Here is a 13,114-nt window from a genome sequence, read left to right on the forward strand (position 1 = left end):
GTTTTAGTCCTGCCTCTGGAGCCCCAAAGGAGGCGGCTAAAATCCTGGCAGCCGTACAGCATACAAACAGTACAGAAGGAAGGCAGAACTTCTTGAATAACTGATTCAGGATTCCATTTGTCGATCTTCATCATCTAGCTTTGTTAGGAGACAATTTTGTGGATAAGGTTGCCAACCCTGGCTTGGGAAATTCCTGGATATTTGGGGTGGTGCCTAGGAAGGCACAGTTTGGAGAGGATATAATGGCTTAGAGTCCACCTTCTCAAAGCTGCCACGTTCTCCAGGTCATAGATCCAGAGGAGTTAGCCACGTTAGTCTGTAGTTGCAAAATAGTATAGTCCAGTAGCACCTTTAAGACTGACCAACTTTACTGCAGCATAAGCTTTCGAGAACCACAGCTCTCATCAGATGCAACTTTATTGTAGCATAAGCTTTTGAGAACCACAGCTCTCTTCGTCAGATGCATCTTACGAAGAAAGCTGTGGTTCTTGAAAGTTTATGCTACAATAAAGTTGCATCGGATGAAGAGAGCTGTGGCTCTCGAAAGTTTATGCTACAATAAAGTTGCATCTGATGAAGAGAGCTGTGGTTCTCGAAAGCTTATGCTACAATAAAGTTGGTCAGTCTTAAAGGTGCTACTGGACTCTTTACATTCTCCAGGGGAACTGATCTCTGTCCTTTGGAGATCAGTTATAATTCTAGGGAACTCCAGCTCCCACCAACCTGGGGACTGGCAATGGTCCATAGGGTGAGTCACAGGTACTGTCGTGGGCCAGCCAACCAGCCCATAGGGGACTGGTAGGCATGGAAGCAATACGTCGGAATTCCTCTGCCATTGCAACCGCTACACCAGACCCTGCCTGGTTTCTGGACTGCGCCTTAACCTCACCTATGTCGTGCTCTCAGACCTACTAGTAACTGACCTCCAGACCTTGCTATTTGGACAACCCTTGGCTCTGGACTCTGTGCCCCACCTTGGAATGGACTTAGGCCATGTTGCTTGGGCTGGCACCCCAGCCTGACCCCCGACAGGTACCACTGCACATGCCCACCAAAGTCCGTCTCTTCCATAGCTTTTGTTTTCTCCTGGCTACTTCTCCCTCGGACAAGGGGTGTTCGATTTTTGGCCCCAAAGCAATCAGTTGCTTTTCTCTAGCGCAGGCCTTCGAGGCCATTATCCGAACCAAAGCTCTTCAGAAGGCTTTTTTGGCCAACATTTTACCCATTCTGGAAGCAGAGCCTGCGAAATGCCGTGGAGGAGGGTGGCTGCCTTCCTTGACAATGAAATTAATGCCAATCCGCTCGCCTGCACTCCCCTTTCCCCAGGCAATAAAGAAAAGCTGCCAGGAAGCCCTGTTGGGAGCTCATTATATGTCGTTTGAGTGAAATCAGAAAACATATTTTGTGGTTTTTGTGTGTGTGTTTTTACTTCCTCCGCTTACGTTTTGCAACTTACAAACTACCTGCTGTTTCGGGCAAAGAAAAGATTCATGGCTTCTAAGCACTTTACTTTGTGATCTAATTAACCATGCAAATGAGACATCTGCACTGGCTATTTGAACACAACAGAATTTTATTCTGGAGAGTTTTTAAAAAACCTTAAAAAGGAAGTATAATGAACGTTTTTTTTAAAAAACAACCAGGTAGTAAATGAACCTCAATCACTAAATATTTATTCTAAGGGGTGGGAGCTGTTGCCTTAATTAAGCCTTGTTCTTAGATTCTGTCTCTTTGCCACACATCACAACACTGCAGCGTGACGAAGAAAATTAGGGTGAATGTTAGGGTTGCCAGCCTCCAGGTGGTGGCTGGAGATCTCCTGGAATTACAACAGATCTCCAAACCAAAGAGATCAGTTCTCCTGGAGAAAATAGCTGCTTTGCAGGATGGGCTCTATTATATCCTACTGAGGTCCCTTCCCTTTCTAAACCCCGCCCTCACCAGGCTCCACCCCCTCAAATCTCCAGGCATTTCCCCGCCTGGATTTAACAAACCTAGTAGGGCTATGCAAATGAAGGGGCAGGGCTATATCAATTTCCACAGACGCCAATCAAAATGACTTCCTTTAAGTTCTAGTAAATAAATAAATAAATAAATAACAAGCCTATATCTCATTGTAAACTGATTGACTTGTGACAATTGTAAAACCAGCAGAACCAACCCATTGACAAACAAAACATTTCTACATATTTACAGGATTCTGTAGCTGAGATTCTGGAAGCGACAGCACCACCCCACAGACAGAGCTCTGTTGTTTCTATTACATGGGAGAGGGGGGAGCCCTAGAGCATCATGCAACATGGTGACGTCACATCTGGTTATGATACAGGAAATGATGTCATGGTTCTGTGTGATGCCATTTCACGAGTTCTCTGCCCCCTAGTGTCCTACCGGTTGCTGGGCTGGTAAACCTGGTTTTAATTCATCCCTAGGGGGAGAGATTTGAGTTTCTCAGCCTCTTCCAGACCTCTAGGACCAAACTTTAAAGCTTATTTGGAAACCATCCAAACCTCGGGCATCCATGTTGCTCTGTAAGCAACAGGTCTGTTCTGGCTGCCTCCTCCTTCCACTCGCCCTGTGCGTTTTAACTTGGCATAACCCTTTGGGCCACGTGCTATTTTCCGCTCACTCTATCTCGGGGCAGAGATAATTTCAGCCCCATCAACTGGCAATGTTGACTTGCTGGGTCTGGCCAATAAATGTTTCATAAAGCAAGAGACGGCTGATGACTTGAAGATGTGTGTGCAGCCCACAGCAGCCATGAAATATTTAACAGGGCTAGAGATGTTTTTAAACCCAGAGTTGCATAAGGGAAACTTCGGCGGTCTGGAGTTCCATCCCTTTAAACATTGCAACAACTTAGATTTAAAAACAGAGCTTGTGGCTCCCAGTCAAGGAGTGCTGCAACTGGCTCTGTTTTGAGGAGGGGGGGATCTTGATTTCCTTGTCCCTGGAATAAGACTTTCCCTTTTTCAATGCTCTTTTTGCCTTGTGAAAATGTTGGTTCATGTGAAAGATAAGTGATCATTCTTTGGGTTTAAGTTCTTCAGGGTCTCCAGAAGTTAAATTTTGGAATGGGTCAGATTGTGACGGGGGGGCACCATACCTCCCCCACAAGGTGCCACTGGAGGTTTATTTTGTTACGGCAGGCTAACACGACTACCCCTTTGCATCCATCCCTGTCAATGCATCTGCGTGAACACGAAGCCCACTAGCCTGCCCTTGCACACTCTGCAGATGCCGAGGTTTATTGAAAACTGTTGATAACATATGGAAAGACAGTTGTGTTTTTCCAGTGCATCTTGAACCAAAAGAACTGCTCCCCCAGTTGGCTTTTCTATCAACCTTGCAGAACAAACAAGCCCAGCAAGTGGCTCATGGGGAAGAGACTTCTGCAGTTAGCGGTGGGGGGGGGGGAATCATGAGGCTGTTTATTTATTTACTGTCTGTTGTCATTACTTCTGTTTCGTTTTTTTGCCACCGGCTTTCCCCTCTTCCTTTTATGCCATTTTTTCATTGCATACAAGGGGTGCAAAGATTACCCTGGAAAACGTGCTGGTTTTAATGGGAGAAATTCAGCGGGAGAAAAGACAACCTGGTTCGAAGAACATGGTTGTTTCCCACCAGAGAGAAATGGAAACAAACCCTGGATATATAAACTGAACCCGATTGCTGGGAAAGTCAGACTCATCCCCAGTAACAACAGAGGGGATGGCGCAAGCCCTGTGCTCCTCCTGATATGAGAGAGAGATGTTACAAATTACAAACATGTCTCTGTTTCCATCTGTGAAATGCTGGAGAGGTGGGACAGCCCCTGCTTTTTGTTTCAGGCTCTATTCAAGCCGATTACATTTTGCATTGTACCTTTTTTTGCATGCTAATTCTCTTCTTTGCCACATCACTCTCATCTTCTGGATAGGATATAAGAGTTCTCCTTTCATACTTGTATCTGACGAAGGGGGCATTGAATCTTATACCTTGAAAATCTTGTTGGTCTTTAAGGTGCTACTGGATTCAAATCATGTTCTTCCTCATTTTCTGGTATCTTTCCTTAGCAAACCCCTTCCCCTGTTTTGTATTTGGCGGAGGTTTTTTTTGGGGGGGGGGGTATCTTTTAAAAATCCCATCCCTTGGGCATCACCTGCTTCTTCTGGGTCTCCAGGAGTTAAGGTGGGTGGATGAATGCATGTTCCGTTTTTTTAAAAAAACCTTTTTCTTTATAAAAGTGGTTTTTATGTTTTATAACAAAATCAATTACAACAACTACAACAAATAACAGTTCAACAAACAACAATAAGAAAAATGCACATAACACAGGTTGGATACAACTACTTTCAACTATAGGTGAACATTAGAAATTAAAAGCAATATCCTAAATACAGAAAGGACCAGTTGGATCCAGTTTGCACGGATTTATCTCACAAGTGATCAGGTAATCCAGGACTGGTAGCCGATCTTCCCAAAAATTAAGTCGCATTTTATTCAAATCAGCTTGCTTTAGTTGATAAGTTATTTTTCCCATGTAGAAGTGATCCCAGATTTTATTGTACCATACTGCAATAGAGGGAGGTTTGGGGTCTTTTCACATGGAGGCTATTGTAGCTTTAGCTGCAGCTAACAGCACTGCTATTAGATCTCTAGGACCTGTTAATGCAGCTTGATCTGGCCAAAGATTTAATAAAATCAACTCAGGTTGGAGTGGGATGCCATATCCCATGATAAGTTTAATAATGCATGTTCCGTTTTTGTGCCTAAACATGAACGCACACACATTAACATCAAGGCCCATGTATTACATAGCCAGCCGTTTCACAGCTTGTAAGGTTTCTCTTGAATGGTTGGTAACACACTATAGAGCAATTACTTATTACGAGGGGATCTTTAACCAAAAAGAACAAACAGCCCCTTTGCTTTGGAATCAATGAGCAGAGCCAGTGACAGAAAAATAAATCAAATGCAGCATCAAGTGGGCAGGGAAGAGCTGTCAGCATCCTTGGTGTGGCAACCGGGTTGCTGCTCCAATGAAAGCACGTCCTAATTTTTTTTAATCTACAAAATGTTGGAAGGTACAGCAGTTATCTGCACACACACTTGACAAATGCAGTCAATAATTCATTAGTTGCTTGGCTTGCCGAAGATGGAAGAAGGCAGTCCGGGCAACAGCCGCGATCCGGGCTTCCATAGATAAGGAGGAATCCAAGATCACACCAAGACTCCTGACAGATGGAACGGGCACCAATGGAACCCCCACAAAGGCTGGAAAATGGAGCCCCGCATCCGACAGCCCATGGTCCAAGTACAGGACCCCCCGTCTTCGCAGGGTTCAACTTCAGTCACCTCTGGGTTGCCACCTCTGGGTTGGGGAATTCCTGAAGAGTTTGTCGGTGGAGCCTAGGGAGGGCAGGGTTTGGGGAGGGGCCTCAGCAGAGTATAACGGCATAGGGTCTCATACCCCCGCCAATTACAGCTACCATAATTAACAGACAATTAGATACTAAAAGCCCTAAACAAACAGTACTTTCCTGGCTGTGCGTTCACTCTAATTAATTTACAGCCCACGGCCCATAATTTGCTCTGGGAAGCTGTGTTCAGTTACATTAGGTCCTGACAGTAAAGAAATTTTGTTTTAGAGATAACACAAGGCAGGCAAAGTTCTTGCATCATTCTCAGAGTCTGCTGGACATACACAGCAGATTTGCATAGCATACTTTAAAAGTAGCAAGTTCAAACAATAGCTGCTTTTGTAGAACTGCACGTGCACGTTGAATTTCTTACCGCACCATAACCGTTGACCAATCATGTTGTGATGTATTGCACTGATGCCCTGATGTCATAAAAATGATAAAAGATCCTACTCTTCAGAGGGGTAGGAGAAACCATTTTTGTGGCATGAAATTGTCTTGCGTTCCTGCTATTACTGCAAAACAGTGTTAAATAAATAGTAAAAAGTCCAGTAGCACCTTTAAGACTAACCAACTTTACTGAAGCATAAGCTTTCGAGAACCACAGCTCTCTTCGTCAGTTTGCATCTGACAAAGAAAGCGGTGGTTCTTGAAAGCTTAGGCTACAATAAAATCAGTTAGTCTTAAAGGTGCTACTGGACTTTTTACTATTTTGCAACTACAGACTAACACGACTAACTCCTCTAGTGCTAAATAAATAGTTCTCCTTACTCCAGCCTCCGTGTCTGATCGGGTGTGGCAAGGAGGAGCTGTCTTTGGCTTTAACAAGTGCACCTCGAAAGCAGCCATTTTCTCCAGCAGAACTGATTGCTGTTGCTTGGAGATCAGTTGTAATTCCAGGAGATCTCCAGTTACCACCTGGCAAGTGGCAACCCTAGCCAACCTCCAGGTGATGGTTAGAGATCTTCCAGAATTACAACTGATCTCCAGGCCATAGAGATAAGTTCCTCTGGAGAAAATGGCTACCTTGGAAGGTGGATTCTATGGCACTATGCCTATCTGAGGTCCCGCCCCTCCCCAAATCCCGCCCTCTCAAGGCTCCATCCCCCAAATCCAGGAATTCCCCAACCCAGAGTTGGCTGCCTTGTACACATCTCCTACGGAGGTCCTAAGCCTCAACTGTGAGGTCTTTTATAGAGCTCTGGCATGGCTGAGAGGTGGTCAACTTGCCTCCCACAGTGTCCCACAGCTGAGCTTACTTTTATAATATAATAATAATAACATTCTATTTATATACTGCCCTTCAGGATAACTTAATACCCAGTCAGAGAGGTTTACAAAGTATGCTATTATTATCCCCACAACAATCACCCTGTGAGGTGGGTGGGGTTGAGAGAGCTCCTAGAAGCTGTGACAGACCCAAGGTCCCCCAGCTGGCTTCAAGTGGAGGAGTGGGGAATCAAACCTGGCCCTCCAGATTAGAGTCCCGTGCTCTTAACCACTACACCAAACTGGCTCTTTTGGTTAGGCCGATCATGCCACAGGGCTCACGCCCAGCCCTGGTAGCCCTTCTCCCTCCCAAATATTCCCTGGTTTCTTTATTACGGTTTTATGGAACTCGTTCACCTTACTTCCCCCTACTTGGGATTCAGGGCACGGACGCGCTATCCATCATCTTCCCTAAAGTTCGATGAATATGCATTCATATTGGACCATCCCATGGGAAAGTCGTTTTACATCGGAGCCAGTGCCAAAGAAATTATACGGCCCTTTTTTATTGTTAGAAATGGTGCATTACAAATAGATTGGAACTGCTTCGTTCAGCACTGTGGAAAATATCGAATGCGAAATGGAGCGATTCATGGCTCAGCATTTCTGGAGAGATTCCTTTTGATCCCCCCCCCCTCGCCCCACAGGAGGCCTTTCAGAATGAAAACAGGGGTGGGCACGTAAGCTTCAGGGATGCAAAGTTTCCTTAAAGGCTCTTTTTCACATCTGTCCACAGCAGCTGTTTCTTCCTCCGATCTGAAGTTTTGGAGTCATTTTGTTTAATAGCCTTCCTCCCGAGGTGATGCCAACCAATCAAGGATAACAGGCAATAAGAGAAAACCCTCCCAAACCAGGTCCCCAAGTCTATATCCATTCATCTGCTGACACAGAAAATAAAACAAAAACGAAAACCACGCTCCACTTTTCAGGTTGTGTAAATCGAAATGACTCTTATATAAGATCTCCAGTCGATTAAGGCTTCTTAAGACTGCAGGCTGAGCTGCTGCAGCCTGGAATCACGAGCACCTGCTTCATCAGGCGTGTAATTATCCCGTCTCGCATGGCTTTCTCTACACAAACTCATTTCATTGGTAAGTAAAGTGGCAAGGAATGGTTTCTGTTTTCGTACTTCATAGACAGCAGAGCTGGGGGGGACTCTCTTCATGCCAATTTTCTCATTTTACATCTCTGCGTTCTCATCCTTGATTTTGGCCCTTTCCTATCCCAAATTATGTTTCTCTAAAGGTGAAGATCTACGCTGCATTTTTTAAAGACCAACGTTAGTGCGAAAGCCACATCATCATGTATTCAGTGCAAAGTATCTCCTCTTCTGCCCTGGGAAGAGCACTGAAGATCCATTTGGAAAAATGTCCCAGTTTAAAAACTGGAGAAGGTGCCTATTGTTTAGCATCCATGCCGTCATCAACCCATTTCTGAACCCTTGGAGCTATTTTGTATCTGTTATTTTTTTAAAAAACACAGTTTCTTACTTTGACATCAGTATCAAATCTTATATGATGCATTTTAACACATATAGGAGGGCATCACATGCTTTAAAATATTTGCACAAGCTCAGCTTTTTTACTATGTCTGCTTAGAAGCGGCTTGGGCAATAGTGCAGCCACTATATAGCAAAATGGGACAGTTGCCCAGAGCTTCTATGGTGACTGGCTGCTATTGATGCCTGCTGCTATTGAATTAGATATTTTAGTGACACCTCCTCCCCAAGTGGAGCAGCAGCAGTCTGGTTGAAACCCTGGTCGTATTATGCCTGCGGTGTCTCTTCCCTGCCACTGGGGTCGGGTGGGCCAAGCCTGTTGGAGAGCCCCTTTATCTGAGAGCTGCTGCCAGTCAGTGAAGGTTATATTTACCTTGGAACACCAAAGGTCAGATTCAGTATCAGGCAGTTTCGTTGGTATCCAATAATGTTTCTTGCCTAGGGTGGCCAACTTTGAGTTGGGAAATTCCTGGAGCTTTGTTGGAAGAGCTGAGGGGGGTGGAGTTTGGGGAAAGGAGAGATCTCAGCAGGATGTGCCACCATACAGTCCCCTCTGTAAAGTTGGGTTTTCTCTCAAGGATCTCTCTGGAGATAGGTTGAAAATCTTGGCCCTCAAAGCCTAGCTTCAAAATGGTTTCTCTCTCCCTCTCCCCCACTTCTCTCTTTTTGCAAAATTTATTGCCCACACCTTTGCTCGGTAAGCATTTCTCTGCCTATGCTTCTTGAATCCCCAGATGTACAGCTTTCCTCCTTGCAGATATATCCAGGCTCCCAGCCAGCATCTCACATGTGTTTGTGCTGCTCTGCGGAGCACCAGTTAGGGAAAATATATAGCCAAAGATTGGGAAGGCCTTCTGCCTTTGTGAAGGGCAATGGCCATTATATTCCACCAGACACCTCTAAAATATTGATGAACCTTGCACCAATTTCTATCTTGCAAAAGCTATAAATTTGTCCATCTTTAAGGGGCCATAAGACTGTCTTTCTCTCTCTCTCCCCCTCCCCCATCTCTTTTGGTAATTTCATCTTTTTTCTGTTTCACTTTGCAGCCACCCACTGCAAATAAACTGGACCTTGCGTTTTTCCAGATAAGAACTCGAAGGCTCTCTACCGCATTGTACGCAAACTTATTCCCATTACTCTTAGCAAAAGGGATCAATGAAATGATAAAAGAGAAAGGGAACTTGCTTTTGGCTGTGGATGATTGCAGTATTTCTCCAAGACCGGCAATCCAACCAGGACATTAATTTCTCAAATAGGAGGTGCTGAGTATCGAATTTATCTGTACATATACTGTCTTTTTCAAAAATCTGGTTTTAATTTGTTCTGTGATGGATGGTTATAAGCTACCAGGAAGGCCTTTCTGGGTCAAAAGACAAACCAGAAATGGAAATATATAAGATATTGGGGTTTTTTTTAAAAAAAAAATAGTGGCAGTTTCTCTGAGCGCTGAGAGCTAGTATGGTCTAGTGGATAGAGTGGTATATGCAGCGGATAGAGACCTAGATCCAAGTCTGTACTCACCCATCGGAAGACCCTGAGCCACTCACTGTCTGTCACTCTCTCTCAGTCTAACCCACCTCACAAGGTTGTTGTGAGGATACAATAAAGGGAGAGAAAATGACGTATAACATCCTGAGCTCCTTGGAGCAAAAGTGAAATAAACATGTGAGAGATGAAGGTAGGCCCAGGTAGTTGTTGTGGATTTTCCGGGCTGTACAGCCGTGGTCTTGGCATTGTAGTTCCTGACGTTTCGCCAGCAGCTGTGACTGGCATGCCAGTCACAACAACCATCGTTCTCCAGCCGTGAAAGCCTTCGACAATGCGTAGACTCAGGTAGTTCTTACATACTTCATCCTTGGTGTCACAAATTAGGATCCCATCCACTTTTGAGAATTCGCGCCATGCCTACCTGGTTGCTGCCACAATTTTTAATTAAAAAAAATTAAAACAAAAAACCAAACTGGCAACTTGCAATGGGAGTTTGCTTCACAATCTCTTCTTCTGTCAGATGACCTTCAGGGCCAGTTCCCTTATAGTGTGCCATCAAAGGCAGTCCGTATTTTTAGAACAGGTCGGAGCAAGCCCTGTCTCATTTGCTTTTGTTGACGTATCATGCTTGCTATCTCTGGCTGGAAGGGAGATCTCTATGGTTACCAAGTTTCCTCCCTTGTCTTATTAGCAGCAAATTAGGAGTTCTGTCCTTAAGTGGTTCCAACATTTTTTTTTCTGGATCATCAGCTCAGGAATTGGGGCTCATTTACTCAGACGCGGGCTAGCTGTTTATCGTTTCAAAGGTGAAATGCTTGCCCTAGTACGATGGTGGTGTAGAGGCTCCGTCACCATGGAAATGTAATTTCCCTGTTAACCTGATTGGAACATCTTGATTTGCAGGCACTTCCAGCTTTGATTGGGCTCTTGAGTTGAACATCATCCTAGATATCGGAAAGCAAAGGAGAAACGTATGGTGCAGAAGGCTGTAATTAAGAACAGGGCCATGGCTCAATGGCAGAACACATGCTGAGTGTGCGGCAAAGCCCAGGTTCAGTCTGGGGCATATGTGTGCAGAGGTCTTGGGGAATGGGGCAGATCTTGGAGAGTCATTGCCAGTCTTCGTAGACAGTATTCGCCTAGATGGGGCAACAGTTTGACTTAACATAAGACAGCATTGTATGATCCAACTGGGTTAGGGCTTGTTTGGCTTATGTAGGGTTGCCAACCTCCAGGTGGGGCCTCCTTGAAGTTCAGTTGACCTCCAGACTAGAGAAATCTACTCCTTTGGATGAAATGGCAGTTTCAGAGGGCAGAATCTCTGGTATCACGTTCCCCAATGAACTTCCTCTCCTCCTCCAAATCCGCCCTCCCAGGCATCACCCCCAGATGTCCAGAAATTCCCGAACTGGAGTTGGCAACCCTATGTATGTCAGGGCGCTCTTGCTGCAGTTGGGTTTGGTTCAAATACCACCTCTTGTATCTTCTATCTTTAGTGAATAGTCTCATTTTACAAATGAAAAATGGGGTTGCACTTACCTGTAACTGTTGTTCATTGAGTGTTCTTCTGTGCAGGTGCACGTGGGAACTGTGCATGCTCAGTCTGGCTGGCCTGTGCATGCGCAGTTCTCATGTGGGATTGCACAGAAGACATGCCGATGAACTACCAAGTTAAACCACTGGTCTATCCAACACAGTAAATGAGGAACAGATGGGACCTATGGTTATACTGCGGAAAAGAATAAGAGTCCAGTAGCACCTACAGGGCTTTTTTCCAGCTGGAACGTGTTGAAACGGAGTTCTGGCACCTCTTGTAAATGGTCACATGGCTGGTGGCCCCGCCCCCTGATCTCCAGACAGAGGGGAGTTTAGATTGCCCAGAGGGCAATCTAAACTCCCCTCTGTCTGGAGATCAGGGGGCGGGGTCACCAGCCATGTGACCATTTTCACCTAGGGCAATTTAAACTTTAAAAAACTCCCCCCCCCGTTCCACTGACCCAAAGTGATGTCATTGTGAGGTCCTGGGAGCGTGTGTGCACTTTGCGCGCGCACATGTGGTACCAGGGGCCCCACCACCCACCAAGAGTTGTCCCTTGTGCTGGCAACCCCCTGAGTTCCACCACCTCTTTTCCCAGAAAAAAGGCCCTGAGCACCTATAAGACAAACAAAATTAGTGGTAGGGTATGAGCTTTTGTGAGCCACAGCTCACTTCAGATACTTCTGTATCTGAAGGTGAGCTGTGGCCCACGAAAGCTCATAGGTGCTACTGGACACTTGCTCTTTTCCCCTGCTACACACTAACACGGCTACCCATCTTGATCTATGGTTATACTGTTTGCTTTTGGGGGCACTGGTGCTTCTTTAGGCTACCATTCTCTGTGCAGATGCCTTCTTGCTTTGCTGCCACCCTTTTCTTGCACATTTCCAAATGATCCAGGGAATTGCCAGCTCGGATGGGGCCCTCTAGCTTTGCAAATATAAAGAAGCAGTGTGACATTCGCACCCTCTTTATGTCAAGGAACACTGCACTCAGCGACGAAAGAGCAGGAGTAACAAGGAAAATGTATTAAATAGATCCTCTTTAATGTACAGCCAGAGACTGCGGGAACATCAGGCGTCACATGGGAGTTGTACAGCCGGCACTCAGGATCTCTGACAGATATACAGCAACAGCAGCTGCAAGAATTACACGGAACAGACTGAAGGCCAACAACAAGAGAACACACAGTTTCGATGAAGAGGCATCAGTTAAGTTGCAAGGAATTGTTCCTTTGAGTGCAGCCGTTCAGCGTAACAGAGAATAAGCACAAAAGCGATCCAGACGGTGCCCTTCATCTCTTCAGCTCTCATCTGAAGAGGCTCCAAAGGAGCAGGGGCTTAGCCACTGCCCTTCCTCAGAGCACAGTTATGTAAAGCAATCATTCTGACCGTTCCCCATTAAAGCAATGAGTGCACACAGTGCTCTTCGATGCACCGTCACGATGTGCAGTGAACTCTAACGCACTCTTCTTTTTAAAAAGCCAGGGAGATGGTCAAATATGAGTTTTCATGGAGCCGGAGGAAGCACTTGGTGCGGTTATTTTAAAGGACTTAATGGTTACTGCAGAAATAGTTGTCCTTTGATGGCCATGATATTTTGGGCCTTCTTTCCCACTCCATCCCCTCCAATCATAAATTTGGACATGCATGGTTAGAGAAATGACTATTCACCAAGTCAAGAGTCTGTGCACACACTACACATTTGTGGAGGGCCAACTGATGGATCACAGGGTGCAACATGCAAATTCCAAAGCACTCCACATCCTGTACCTCTTGTAACTGTTACAACAGCCCTATAAGGCAGGCCACCGCTGTTACCCTTAAATTTTGCAGGCAAAGCTGAGAAAATCTACGCTTTGAGTAAATTCACGGCAGAGGCAAATGTTAAACAGGAGACTCTCCTTGCTCACAGATG

This window comes from Eublepharis macularius, chromosome 17, assembly GCF_028583425.1.
Source record: "Eublepharis macularius isolate TG4126 chromosome 17, MPM_Emac_v1.0, whole genome shotgun sequence".
In the NCBI taxonomy this organism is placed as follows: domain Eukaryota; kingdom Metazoa; phylum Chordata; class Lepidosauria; order Squamata; family Eublepharidae; genus Eublepharis; species Eublepharis macularius.